Below are 12,588 nucleotides of genomic sequence, written 5' to 3'. Positions count from 1 at the left end.
ATGGAAGAGCAAAGGAGCATTTGTTAAAGCAAATTTAATTGCTTCATAAGCGGCTACGCGTTCTGCAGTCATTTTGAAAACTACACTAGGGCTACACAGTTTATACAGGCTGGAAGCCATAGCTCCAAAATTTTTAATGTGTAACCCGTAATATCCTGCAAAACCTAAAAACATTTGCATTTCTTTTAAGTTTTGTGGTATAGGTTTCAAAAGAACTGCAGCTACTCTGTGCTTGTCAATTCCTAGAGAAAGTCCACTAACAATGTGTCCCAAGGCTTTTAACTCAGAAAAACCAAATTGACACTTGGAAAGTGAAATTTTCATATTCATTTTAGTGACTTTGTTTAGGACTATTTTTAATCTGCACAAATGCTCATACCAATTATCAGAGAAGACAATAATATCATCTATGTAGATAATGAGCCAAAGCTGATTCAATTCATTGGCAAATTCACTATCCATCATTCTCTGAAAATGTGATGGTGCATTTTTAATACCAAAAGGCATGCGCAAATATTCAAATACACCTAGATGGCAGACTATTCTCAAAAATTGTCTGCTGTCTGGGTGAATAACATTTTGGTGAAATCCTTTAAGTACATCCATGCAAGTGATGTATTTAGAATTATGCAGTTTACTTAAGGATTCCATAATTTTAGGCATAGGGTACCTGTCAGGATTAGTATAGGTGTTAAGTGCTCTGAAGTCTCCTACTAGTCTTGACTTGTTGTTATGCCAGGCAATAATAACTGGTGTAGTTATATCAACTAATTCATTTGCTCCCACTTTTCTAATTACTTTGAGCTTAAGTAGAGCCTGTATATGTTCTTCTAAAGCTTCTCTGCTTCTAGGACTAGCAGGATATGGTGCTTTACGAAGTACTGGGGGATAAGGTCTATCAATACTTAAAGTAATCTTAACCTCATGGCCTTTAATTGCGCCAAATGGTTCTTCTATCGTGGCAAAAGCTGATTTATTGTCAAAAAGTAATTGAAATAATTGTTTTCTCTGAATTTCAGAGAGATTTACATTTATTTTAGAACTCTCAATTACTTCTTGAGTGAAAGCTTCTTGTGATGATTGAGTCATAGCTACTACATTGTTTTTATCTTTCACAAATTGATGTTTAAAGTTATCTGTACCAATTTTGAAATAGCTGCCTGAGTCATTCATAATAGAAATTTTAAAGTGACTTAAGTAGTCATTTCCTATTATGAAGTAATTGACAACTGCATTTTCAATAACAATAAAATCAGTAGGGAAAACATAGTTGCCAAACTTAAGATGCACTTTAACTATTCCCAATGTGTTAAGCTTGTCTGAGCAACTGTGGAATTTGTCATAAGATTTTGATATGACAAATTTTTCCCAATCAGGGCAGAATTTAGATAAATAATTCTGTCCTACAACTGACTTGAAAGCTTCAGAGTCTAACAGGACTTTACATGTTTTTCCACAACATGTCATGGAAACAATCTTATTGCTACCACTGATAGGTGTGATGAAATAATCCAAAGTGTTAGGAATTACACAGAGGACATTTGGATCAGCCTTCTGGTTTCCAGAATCACTTTCTGAATCTGCTTCAGGTTTTTCTGTGTCATCCTCATCACCTATAGCAGCTACCTTCTTGGAATTTTTAGGGCAATTCCTTGAAGTATGCCCTGTCTTATCACAAGAATAACATTTGACTTCAGTATTGGACTTAGTTGAATTATCCTTATTTTTGTCTGATCCATTAGGATTAGAGTAAGTTTTGCCATTCTGCATATAACCAGGTTTTCTCTTGCCTATGTTAGTATATTCTGCAATATCTTCTAAAGCATTAATAAGAGAAGTTAAAGTCTGATTGTCTTTCATTGCATTTTGAGAAGCAAAACTAACATCTCCTTCCATCTGGGTCAAAAGCTTAAACATAAGACTTTCATGATTTGTTTGAGGTTCACAAGCCATGATCCTTTTATACTGTCTTGTGACCCAAGTTGCTGCTGGTGTAGTACCAGGAACAAATTTGTCTTTCTGGTAAATAATAAGAAGTCTGCGTCTCCATGCTGGAGTCCCATACTTCTGATTTATGGCATCTTTCCAGAAGGACCAAGGTTTATCTCCCACCATAGATCTAACACTGGAAAACCATGCATGGGCTACACCAGTGAACATGTTTTTCAATTTAGAAGTAATAACAATGTCCTCAATTCTAGAGTCTTGTTGAATTGTATCAATCCATTCAATAAAGTCTACGTGATTATATTCTCCTTCTCCAGAGAAGGTAGGCCAGGCTTCCATTTTAGACAAGCCTTGTATTATAACTTTACTGGACTCTTGAGAAATATCTTGTCTAGTTGTTATTTGGGGCTGGTGAGGAGTAGTCATAGGAATTTCAAACAATTCATTTAGTCTACCAGGGTCCATTTCTGTTTTGGTCTGGTTAACATTGAAAAAATTCTCCTTTCCTTGTTGTTTGGGTACTACTTGTGGAATTTGGCCAGGAGAAAAGGTGCTTGTGTTATTTGGATTAACATTTACATTACTTGATGGAGCACTGGACTTAGTAACCAAAGTAGTGCTCAGAGTTTTCAACTCTTCCAATTTATCAAGTAAAGTAGAAAAGCGCTCCTCATTCTTCTTCTCCATTGAAAAAATTCTCTCATTAATGTCTTTAATAGGTTGTTCTCCTATTTCTACAAGGAAATCAAGTTTGTCATTGACTTCTTTAAGGAGCTCATGCTCAAACTTAAGTTCAGAGATTTTTTCATGGCAAGAACAAATTTGCTCTGGATTTTTATGACTGTTGGAAGTTCCTACAGCAGGTGGCAATTCAACAGAATGACATTTCTCAACATTTTTCCCTTTATCCCTGCTGGATTGAGCAGTCAGGTTTGAAGGAGGAAAAAAGTCAAGAGAATTATTGTGAGAATTTTTTAAAAGAGTTTGTTCACTCAAGGGTTTCAACTTATTGACAAACTCATTCAAATTGTTTTTATTGTCTTCCAACTTATCATAGACAAGTGCAAAGAGATTATCAAACGCTTTTTTAGAGAGGTCTTCTCTCTTATTAAGTTCGACCAAAGTATCTCGAATGTTTTTGATATCAGTAATAGAGACAGTTTGTTTGATTACCATGTCAAGCTTAGAAGAGAGATCTTTACAAGTTTTATTTGTATCTACAACAAGCGGGGATTGTTTGTACAAATATTCTACTTGAGGTACCGCTCTAACAATTTGTTGCAAAGTAGCAATAGAGTTATCGGAAGAAAAAATGAGAGAGCAAAACTTCTGCTCATACAAGTCGGATTGTCTATTCAATAAGTTACCCAAGCTAATAGTTACATTGCTGTTAACCTGTTTTGATAACAAAGAGCAGTTAGAATCAACTACCTTTTCGATACTTGTAAACAAGTTCTTAAGGATTGGGATGAGCTCACCTGAGGTTAATCCTCGAGCATCTGCTCGTCCTCGGGGTGTTGATGATGATTGTCGTATCCGGCGTTCTGATTGCACAGAGATTCCAGCGCTTGATATTGCGCTTGGGTCGTACGGTTGAGGCGGATCATCTTGTAATGTATGGACATTTGATGAGAGATCCGCCGGCGCTCTCTGGCGTTGGTCGAGTTGTAAGGTTGATGATTCCTCGATTGCGCTGGAGGAGGGATCCAGGGGTCGGATCGGTTCTGTCTGGAGTTTCTCCGGCCTCTCCCCCTGCGATTTCCTCCCGACGGAGGGTTGCGGCGGTTCTGATCTGAACTCTCGGCAGCTCTTGGGGGAGGAGGTTGAGGAACCGTCGCCTGTGGATACTGGGGCGGAGGCAGGAGGGAATTTATGTTCTGAGTCAAGTTGGCCGTATGCTGAGGAAGCGGCCAAGCTGTCGACGGAGGAGTGTCCGTTACCATTGGTTGGTGGCTGGACAGCGGAGGGAAATGGAGCAAGGACTTCTCTTGCATCTGAGGGGTCATCGGCTCCAACGACGGTGCTAGAGGAGTCGGGCTCAACTCTTCCATAGGTTGGGGACCTGGGGTCGGAGTCGGTTCTTCGCCCCTCTTCCTCATATACATCCGGTGCTTCGGGCCGGATTGGTAATCCTCCCACTCCGCTTTGATGTCCCAATTCCCGTACAGTATTCGGAATTGTTCCGGACTGATGATATGAACGATCGTCGAGTTGAGACTCTTCGCTGCCTCGAGGCACAGGGTCATCATGTCGTCGTCCTTCGTCTCCTCTGCTAGATTCCGGCCGTCCAGTTGACTTTTCAGTCCCTGGAGCATCGGGTGGATTCTGGGGTTGAGATTTTTTAGCATGTCGGCCCCTAGGGGCCCCGGTAAGATCTTGGGCCTCGAGAAGAGCTGGGCGGTTGCTCCTAGTACGCGAGCGAGACGAGTTGTTAGAACTCATCTTCGGTACTTAGGATAAAAATGAAAGAAAATGCTGACCAGTGATGATATCTAAATCACTACTGTCAGCAAGTTGATGAGATTCACGAGTATCTTCGGAGCTCGGGATGATTGACGAAGTCGTAGAGTAGTTTGATACGACAGTTCTTCCCCGAGGGACGAAATAATTCTCGAGCTTCTCTTTCGTCTTCGGATCGAAGGTACCGTCGTCAAATACGGATTTTTTACTCGAAGATTCACTTAGAGCGGGTTGAGAGGGGTTAGATTTCGTCTTTGACTCTACAGTCGCGGAACCTTGAGCAGGTTTGTAAACCTTTTTTATTTTAATCTGAGTGAGAGAGCCAGGAGTGTCTCGATCGATAAGCTTAGAGACTGGTTCGTTGCTTTTGAAGGGATCAGCCGATGGGGCGGCCTTCTTCGCTTTTGGTTTCGTCACCGTAGGACCGGCGGGGTTAGCCGAACCGCTGGGAAGATTGGGAGTTTTAAGGAAGGGAGAAGGAGGACGAGCGTTGTTATCGACAGGCTCCAAGTCCCACTCAGAAGGGACGACAGCTGGGCTCTTCGGTTTGCGAACTATTTTCGGTTTCTTGGGGGCCGCTACCGTTCGAGAGCTCTCTGACGCTGCGGTTGGGATCTTCTTGACAGGTTGTCTAGTGATCGCAGGGACCGGATCGGAGGTAGGAGTGGTTGAACGGACGGCTCCAGCGTACGTAAGCTTAGAAGTAGACACTATTGAAACGCAATAGAAAGATCATCGTTAGATGGTACCGAAGAGAAAAAAAAACACTAAAATGTTAGATGATCTCTTACTGTTTATGATACAGGATCAGGTGAAGAGTTCGGAGAGCTCAGTCGTTTCAGTCAAGAGTACTGGTTATCGTGCGATGACCGGAAGCGAGGCTCAAGTCTGTGAGGATAGCGAGAAGAACTCTTTATCAGCCAAGGTGTTAAGTATGAGCCGACCGTGATCGGGGAAAGAGCTATAAAAGCTTCTAAGAGAGGAGGGTTGTCTTAGAAACGGCGACCGGAGTCGGAGCGGACTTTTAATGTAAAGAGATTCTTTATATGTAAGAATTATATGGTTTGCTGGGTACACAGGAAAAGATTCCCGGCCAGACCCCCAATTGTCAGCGCCGGTCTCTTATGTGACTCGGTGCTGATGGGATTTTTGGTTGCGGTCCGCGGCGGTAAAGTAGTGGAAGCAAGTTTAGGGTCACACTATAGCTAAAAGCCAGTGGAAGAAAGTCCAACTCGACGCCGAGAGGCGGAGGGACTGGCACCCTTTACGTAAGTAAGGGGACGCGGCGAAAATCAGCCAAGCGCCGTTGCGGTATAAGGAGTAATCTCACTTATCTTCTAGGTTACAGGTGTGATAATAACACCTGTACCTAGGGGAAGGATACACGAAGAGAAGATAAGGCTGTAAGGGAAGAAAAGGTTAGTAGATTATGTATAAACCCCACTCACTGTATTTTCAGTAAGGTACACGGGTTTGTATGGCAATAATCTTGGTGGGAGAATCTCTACAGGGGAGAGACCTCCCTTTTTATATTGCAGGGATCAGCTCCCTCCTTCGAGTCAAGGTCCTGAAGGATCCTTAACTCCAAGGAGGAGTGATCACGGAATTCAGAAGGGGATTTACACAAATGGGTATGTAATCTCCCCATTTGTACATAAATTGAGCTTAATCAGGATAAATACAGAGAGATAAGATTATCTCTCTCTGTATGTACAACTATGTAATCAGTGTGAAATAAGGTTAATTACATATTCAAAAGAATGTGAAATATCTAATAAGTACATAATAATAGTACATATGAGTAAAAGGTACATAATTAATGTAATGACAGGGAATTGAACTCTTGACTTCATGTACATGAGTCAATTATTAAAGCAGTCTTTAACCATTAGGTTATAAGACATGTACTATACATTGTAGACACATGGACTTAGTGTCTCAGTGTCTGACACTGCCGACCCGCTCAAATGACTCGTCCACGCCCAATGTCTCGCCTGCCACTCTCGGATTGTCCCCCGCAGACTCGACTCCCCGCTCTCCAGAAGCCGCGAGAGCCCGGCTGGCCGTCGCCGGCGTCGGCGATCAGGCCCGCTACGCCTTCTGGTGCCGCGGCTCCGGTAGCCCCGCCGAGGAGAGGTCGTGTAAGGGTTCTGTGAACCCTCACTGAAGACGACGAAGAACGGGCGCAGATGACGAGACGAGAGCCGTTTGAGTTCTAGTTCCAAACGGTGTAACTAGTATTTCAAAGTCTAGTCGAGAGAGATCAGATCTCTCTGGCTAGATACACAGACAAAACAGATCGAAAACAAAGAGAAGAAGGAAAGGTGCTCACCTAGTCGAGAGAGATCAGATCTCTACTCAACTAGGGGAGAGCGGGGTCGAGTCTATGTATGAGTCTTGCAGGGGGTTTAGGGTTAGGTGATCCCGTAACCCCTCGTGTGAAGACCCAATGTTGCGGGGGTCTTCACAATCTCCCCCCCTATAAAAAGGAGGGAGCGGTCGGTTGAGGTCAAGTGCAAGTGGGGCGGTCAAGGATAATGAACAGGGGGGCGCCGGAGGGGATGTGTCGAGTGAAGTGTGTATTTATGGGAAGTTGAGGCCGCTGATCGTTGAGGAGCTGGTTTTTTGTGGATGCCTATGCCTCTGTCAGCGTTGCCGGCGTTAGGTCGTTTGGAGGCTTGTGGAACAGGGGTCGGCTGAGTCGGGGTCGCGGAGTTAAAACAGACTAGGTATGTAGGAATAGAGGATTAGTCTCGGAGATCAGTGCGCCCAGGATCAAGCGTTTATCGTCCGAATGGGAGACGTTGCGGGTGGAGAAGAAAATTTTTACTCCTTGCATCCAGGTTAGGAATGGCTCGACCGCTTGGAAAGGACCTTTGAATTGGGGGCCGTCTGAGGTTCGAAAACGAGTGAGGTCGATGCGCCCGTCTGCCTGTGTGGCAGAGATTTGGGATTGTTCCGGTCTATTGACGCTGTTCTTGGCGATTTCTTCCAGGAGTGAGAGTTTCTCAGCGTCGATGCGGCGTTGCTTGTCGAACCTGCTGTTGTCGAGTCGACGTTGTTCATCGATGGAAGCAATCCGTTCGGCATCGATGCGGCGTTGCTCCATGAACCTCTCGTTTTCCAGTCTTCGCTGCTCCTCGACAGCGGCAAGCCGTTCGGCATCAAGACGGCGTTGCTCCTCTGCTCGGGCCTGCGCTCGCTCGGCCTGGAATTGGGCCGCTTGAAACTGTACAGCGGTATTCTTCTGAATGGTCAAAAGGGCCTTAAAGGCTTCAGTGATGCTCATCTCGCCTTCTAACCCCTGGTCCGTTGAGTCTGGGGGGTTGGGTGGGGGTTGTGAGTTTGAGCCTCCTGGCGGCTGGTGTTGCATGGTGGCGTGAGTCTGCGGTGGTGAGCAGGGGAGAGGGACCGAAATAGGGTTCGTCGTAGTTAACGCAGCGTCAAGGCGAGCTCGGCGGCGAGCTGCTCGCAGGATTTCCTCGGGGTCTGTAATGGGCAGGAGGGGTTCGCTGTTTGTGTTTCGGGTTGTCATGGGCCTGTCCGGCCGTTGCGATAGAAGAGGGAACGATCTGAGGGAAGATTGATGAGTTGGGAGCCGAGCGCCCATGATACGATGGTCGCAGTTGACCGGGTGCGAGAACGAGAGGTCACGATTGACCGGGTGTGGGAACAAGAGGTCACGATTCGAGAACGAGAGGTCACGATTGACCGGCGAGTAACGATACTGAAGGGGGATCCGAATGATCCTGGTTGTTTGGAACGAGAAAAAAAAAGTGTAAGGGTTCTGTGAACCCTCACTGAAGACGACGAAGAACGGGCGCAGATGACGAGACAAGAGCCGTTTGAGTTCTAGTTCCAAACGGTGTAACTAGTATTTCAAAGTCTAGTCGAGAGAGATCAGATCTCTCTGGCTAGATACACAGACAAAACAGATCGAAAACAAAGAGAAGAAGGAAAGGTGCTCACCTAGTCGAGAGAGATCAGATCTCTACTCGACTAGGGGAGAGCGGGGTCGAGTCTATGTATGAGTCTCGCAGGGGGTTTAGGGTTAGGTGATCCCGTAACCCCTCGTGTGAAGACCCAATGTCGCGGGGGTCTTCACAGGTCGGTCATGTGTAAGCTCGTCGAGGTCAAGCGCCCCGCGGCGGCCTCCCATTCAAAGCCTTCCCCGCCGGCCGGAGAGCTCAAGGTTCTGGTGAGGACGTGCAGCGGGTGGATGGACCTCAACGGCTATTTGCGCGATTTTCTCAACGCTTCCTGACCCTCTCCCCCGCCCATTCGCGTGTTCCATTTCTGCTGCACCTCCCCCTCTCTTTTGCTTGCTGTGTCTTCTCCTGCTCCATCTTTTTTTTCTCTTCTTTGTAAGTTCAGCAAGTAAGATACATTCATACATGGACTAACTTTGTTTCTGTGCATTTTATATCTCCTGAAGCCTGAGATTTAGCTCCAACTGTTCCCTTGAGTGGCTAGAATCTATTTCCAATCGCTCTGCCCTAAAGCTTATCTAAGTTAAGGCAAACAAAGATCACACACTGACATTCCCACAGCTGATTCAAAACTTGATGATTTAGCCGCCAATTCATTAGACTGACTATTGAAGCTTGATCTTTCCCTGCGCTTGTTGTGTGAAAATGTCAGTCACCAGTATTTTCAGTCAGCACCTGTGCAAAATCAACCAGCAGCTCAACTGTGGCAGCAATCCAATCATGTAAAAATCTCTGGTCAAGTGTCAAGTGTTACATCAACAGTAGCAGGAACAGAAACATCAGCAAGAGCAACACTCCATAAATGCTATCCAAGTGCAGCAATACAATGCTGAATTTCAGGTTAATGGAGCCTCTTACAGTAATCATTAAGATTCAGCATGAAGATCACTTGACTTGACATACTGCATAGCATATACCACTTTCTAAAACACCCAATCAAGTCAATAATTTGATCACTTTCCACTTCAATTGTGACCATGTTTTCCTGACCACTGTAGCCTAAATTGTTCTTCTCTTTGTTCATCATGTTTTTTCATAAGCATGGTTGAGCTGTGCTATTTCTCGTTGCACTGGATTTTGATCATATTTGCAATAAGCATTTCATGCTTGCTTCAACTGTGCTCATCCAGAAAATTTCTTGAGTGAGATGTCAATACATGAAACTTGGCCCAAAAATTTGTTACTGCATTTAGCTCTGATCAACAGTCAGGTCCCCCAACCTTATCATCCACAAGATATTGCTATCATTAACAGATTCTTCACCAAATTCCATTGTGATTATCACATGGGGGACTTGCCTTGTCCTATTTTTAATCTCAGACATGCAATAACTGTTGTTGTATCTACTATCATACATACACTAACTCTTAGTGCATCTATTTTCAGAGATAAGACAAGATGGTCAACCACAATAAAATATGGATTTAGTTATTCTTAACTTGCTATCTTTTATCTACACTCACTGCAAAAGAATAAAACCAAGAAAGTATTGTGATTTGCAAAAATTCAAGGATAAAAGTATTATTGATGTAGTGCAGTGAAAAAATAACAATATGCTACACTAACAACAAATTTAGCATATCAGTCCACTCATAAACAATTATCTCCACCTGGGACAGAAACTAATCCACCTGAAACTTCTGCAAGATCAACCTCTTCTGCTTTCTGCTCAATCAGCTTGGGGGTGTGTCCATAGGCCTGTTGATCCCAAGCTGGATAACTGTGTCTGTAAATATTTCTAAGTTCTTCCACCAATTTTTTTTCACGCTCCCAGAGAAATTAATGGGGCCACTTGCATCAGAAAAGCTCATCAGTTTAGCATTTGAATCTTAATCAAGGGATGATGCACACAAGGCCTATGTACTTGAAGATTTATATAAACATGGATTGAAGAAATTTGAAGCAATTATGTGGGGATTAAGCTTTAGCAAGTAACAAGTACATGTTTCAAGCTGCAGTCATTCAAAATTTTAATTCTTCTATAGAGTGAATTGCGGCACTTCTTAAATTAGCAATACTATCACAATTTTCTTCAAATGAATATGAACTGCAGTTCAATGATTCAGGTCCCAATTGATTGATGAAGATGGGAGTCGGAGGGAACAACTGATTTTCTCATGTTTAGTCACCAAAATTTAATCTAGCTGAAACAACTGGCAACAAGTGAATTTCATCAGCTAGAGAGACCTGCGAGAATTGAGAGCCATGGAGTTGGCTTGTAAGTGTGGCCTCTTAATCTGCCTAGACTCATTGAATTCAGTCAGACAAGGCACTTGAAGATTTAGACCTGGGATTTACAGCGGCAAAGCCGCCTTGGACTCTAGTTAATAATTATATATTATTAATTACATAATAAATCCTCCTCCTTTAAAGAGTGTTTAAACCCTTGTAGTGGCCATATTTACCACGTAACAATTTTAGTAATTTACATTACTAGTGTTTACATCAGCACAGTTATAGTGCTGGGGCCCAAGACCCTTATTTTGATGGTTTTTTTGCCCTAAGCTTCATAAACAGAGCTGTCACCAGGCGTTGGCAAGGCATTTCCAGGCGTTTGCAAGGCATTGCCAGGAGTTTGCAAGGCATTGCCAGGCGTTTGCAAGGCATTGCCAGGAGTTTGCAAGGCATTGCCAGGCGTTTGCAAGGCATTGCCAGGCGTTTGCAAGGCATTGCCAGGAGTTTGCAAGGCATTGCCAGGCGTTTGCAAGGCATTGCCAGGCGTTTGCCAGGCATTGTCAGGAGTTTGCCAGGCATTTGCCAGGCATTGCCAGGCATTAACCAGGCATTAGCCAGGCATTGCCAGGCATTAACCAGGCATTAGCCAGGCATTGCCAGGCATTAGCCAGGCATTGCCAGGAATTAGCCAGGCATTGCCAGGCATTAGCCAGGCATTGCCAGGCATTAGCCAGGCATTAGCCAGGCATTGCCAGGCATTAGCCAGGCATTGCCAGGCACTAGCCAGGCATTAGCCAGGCATTGCCAGGCACTAGCCAGGCATTGCCAGGCATTAGCCAGGCATTGCCAGGCATTTGTCAGGCATTTGTCAGGCATTGCCAGGCATTAGCCAGGCATTGCCAGGCATTTGTCAGGCATTGCCAGGCATTAGCCAGGCATTGCCAGGCATTTGCCAGGCATTGCCAGGCATTTGCCAGGCATTGCCAGGCATTTGCCAGGCATTGCCAGGCATTTGCCAGGCATTGCCAGGCATTGCCAGGCATTTGCCAGGCATTGCCAGGCATTTGCCAGGCATTTGTCAGGCATTGCCAGGCATTAGCCAGGCATTGCCAGGCATTAGCCAGGCATTGCCAGGCATTGCCAGGCATTTGCCAGGCATTGATTTGCCAGGCAGGTATGTCTGCGTGTGAATTCTCGATGTCAGGTCTGGGCCGGACATCAAGAGTGTATGCCCCCTCGGTGTCCAGCACATACCGGACATCGAGAGGGCATACATACACCCTCCCAATGTCCGCTCTGTGCCGGACATCAAGAGTGTATGCCCCCTTGGTGTCCAGCACATACAGAACATTGATAGGGCATACCTACACCCTCCCAATGTCCGCTCTGTGCCGGACATCAAGAGTGTATGCCCTCTCGGCGTCCAGAATGTGCTGGACACCAAGAGGGTTAGGTTAGCGGGGGCCATGATCGCGCTGCAAAAGGTTGTCCGTGACTGCTTGTCTCCAGACCTTTTGCAGCGGGTACCCGCCATCCAAAATTTATCTACCCGAACCCGCACACGGCACCCGCGGGTGGGTACCCGCCCACGGATACCGGGTACCCACGGCAATCTCTACTGGCTTTGGTTGTGATCTTCTCATCAACATGCATGTCAAAGTTTTTCTTCACTATTTGCTTTCTTTGTTTGTTAATTCTTGATTAACATTTCTACAGCTTATGGTTGTTCTTACTTTAAGCATGTATGCATTTTTCTGTTTTCTTGCGCGCAGCTCTTGCGCTCCATAGCACTGATCTATCACATAGCTTATCATTACACATTCTTTAGCTCTATGCTCTGTGCTCTGCGTTTACATTTAATTAGAACAGTTTAATCTCTGCGCCTGCGCATCTTATACAATTTTATATTATATTAGTAGTTATGATATTTTGCAACCCTCTTGGACGTTCTAAATGTCTCAAGGGTTGACACCACCAGTACCCGCGTCTTTTTTACCAAAATCAGGTACCCGGCACC

This window comes from Puccinia triticina, chromosome 11A (genome assembly GCF_026914185.1).
Source record: "Puccinia triticina chromosome 11A, complete sequence".
NCBI lineage: Eukaryota > Fungi > Basidiomycota > Pucciniomycetes > Pucciniales > Pucciniaceae > Puccinia > Puccinia triticina.
The sequence above is the reverse complement of the archived record's forward strand: the minus strand, read 5'-3'. Positions refer to the sequence as shown.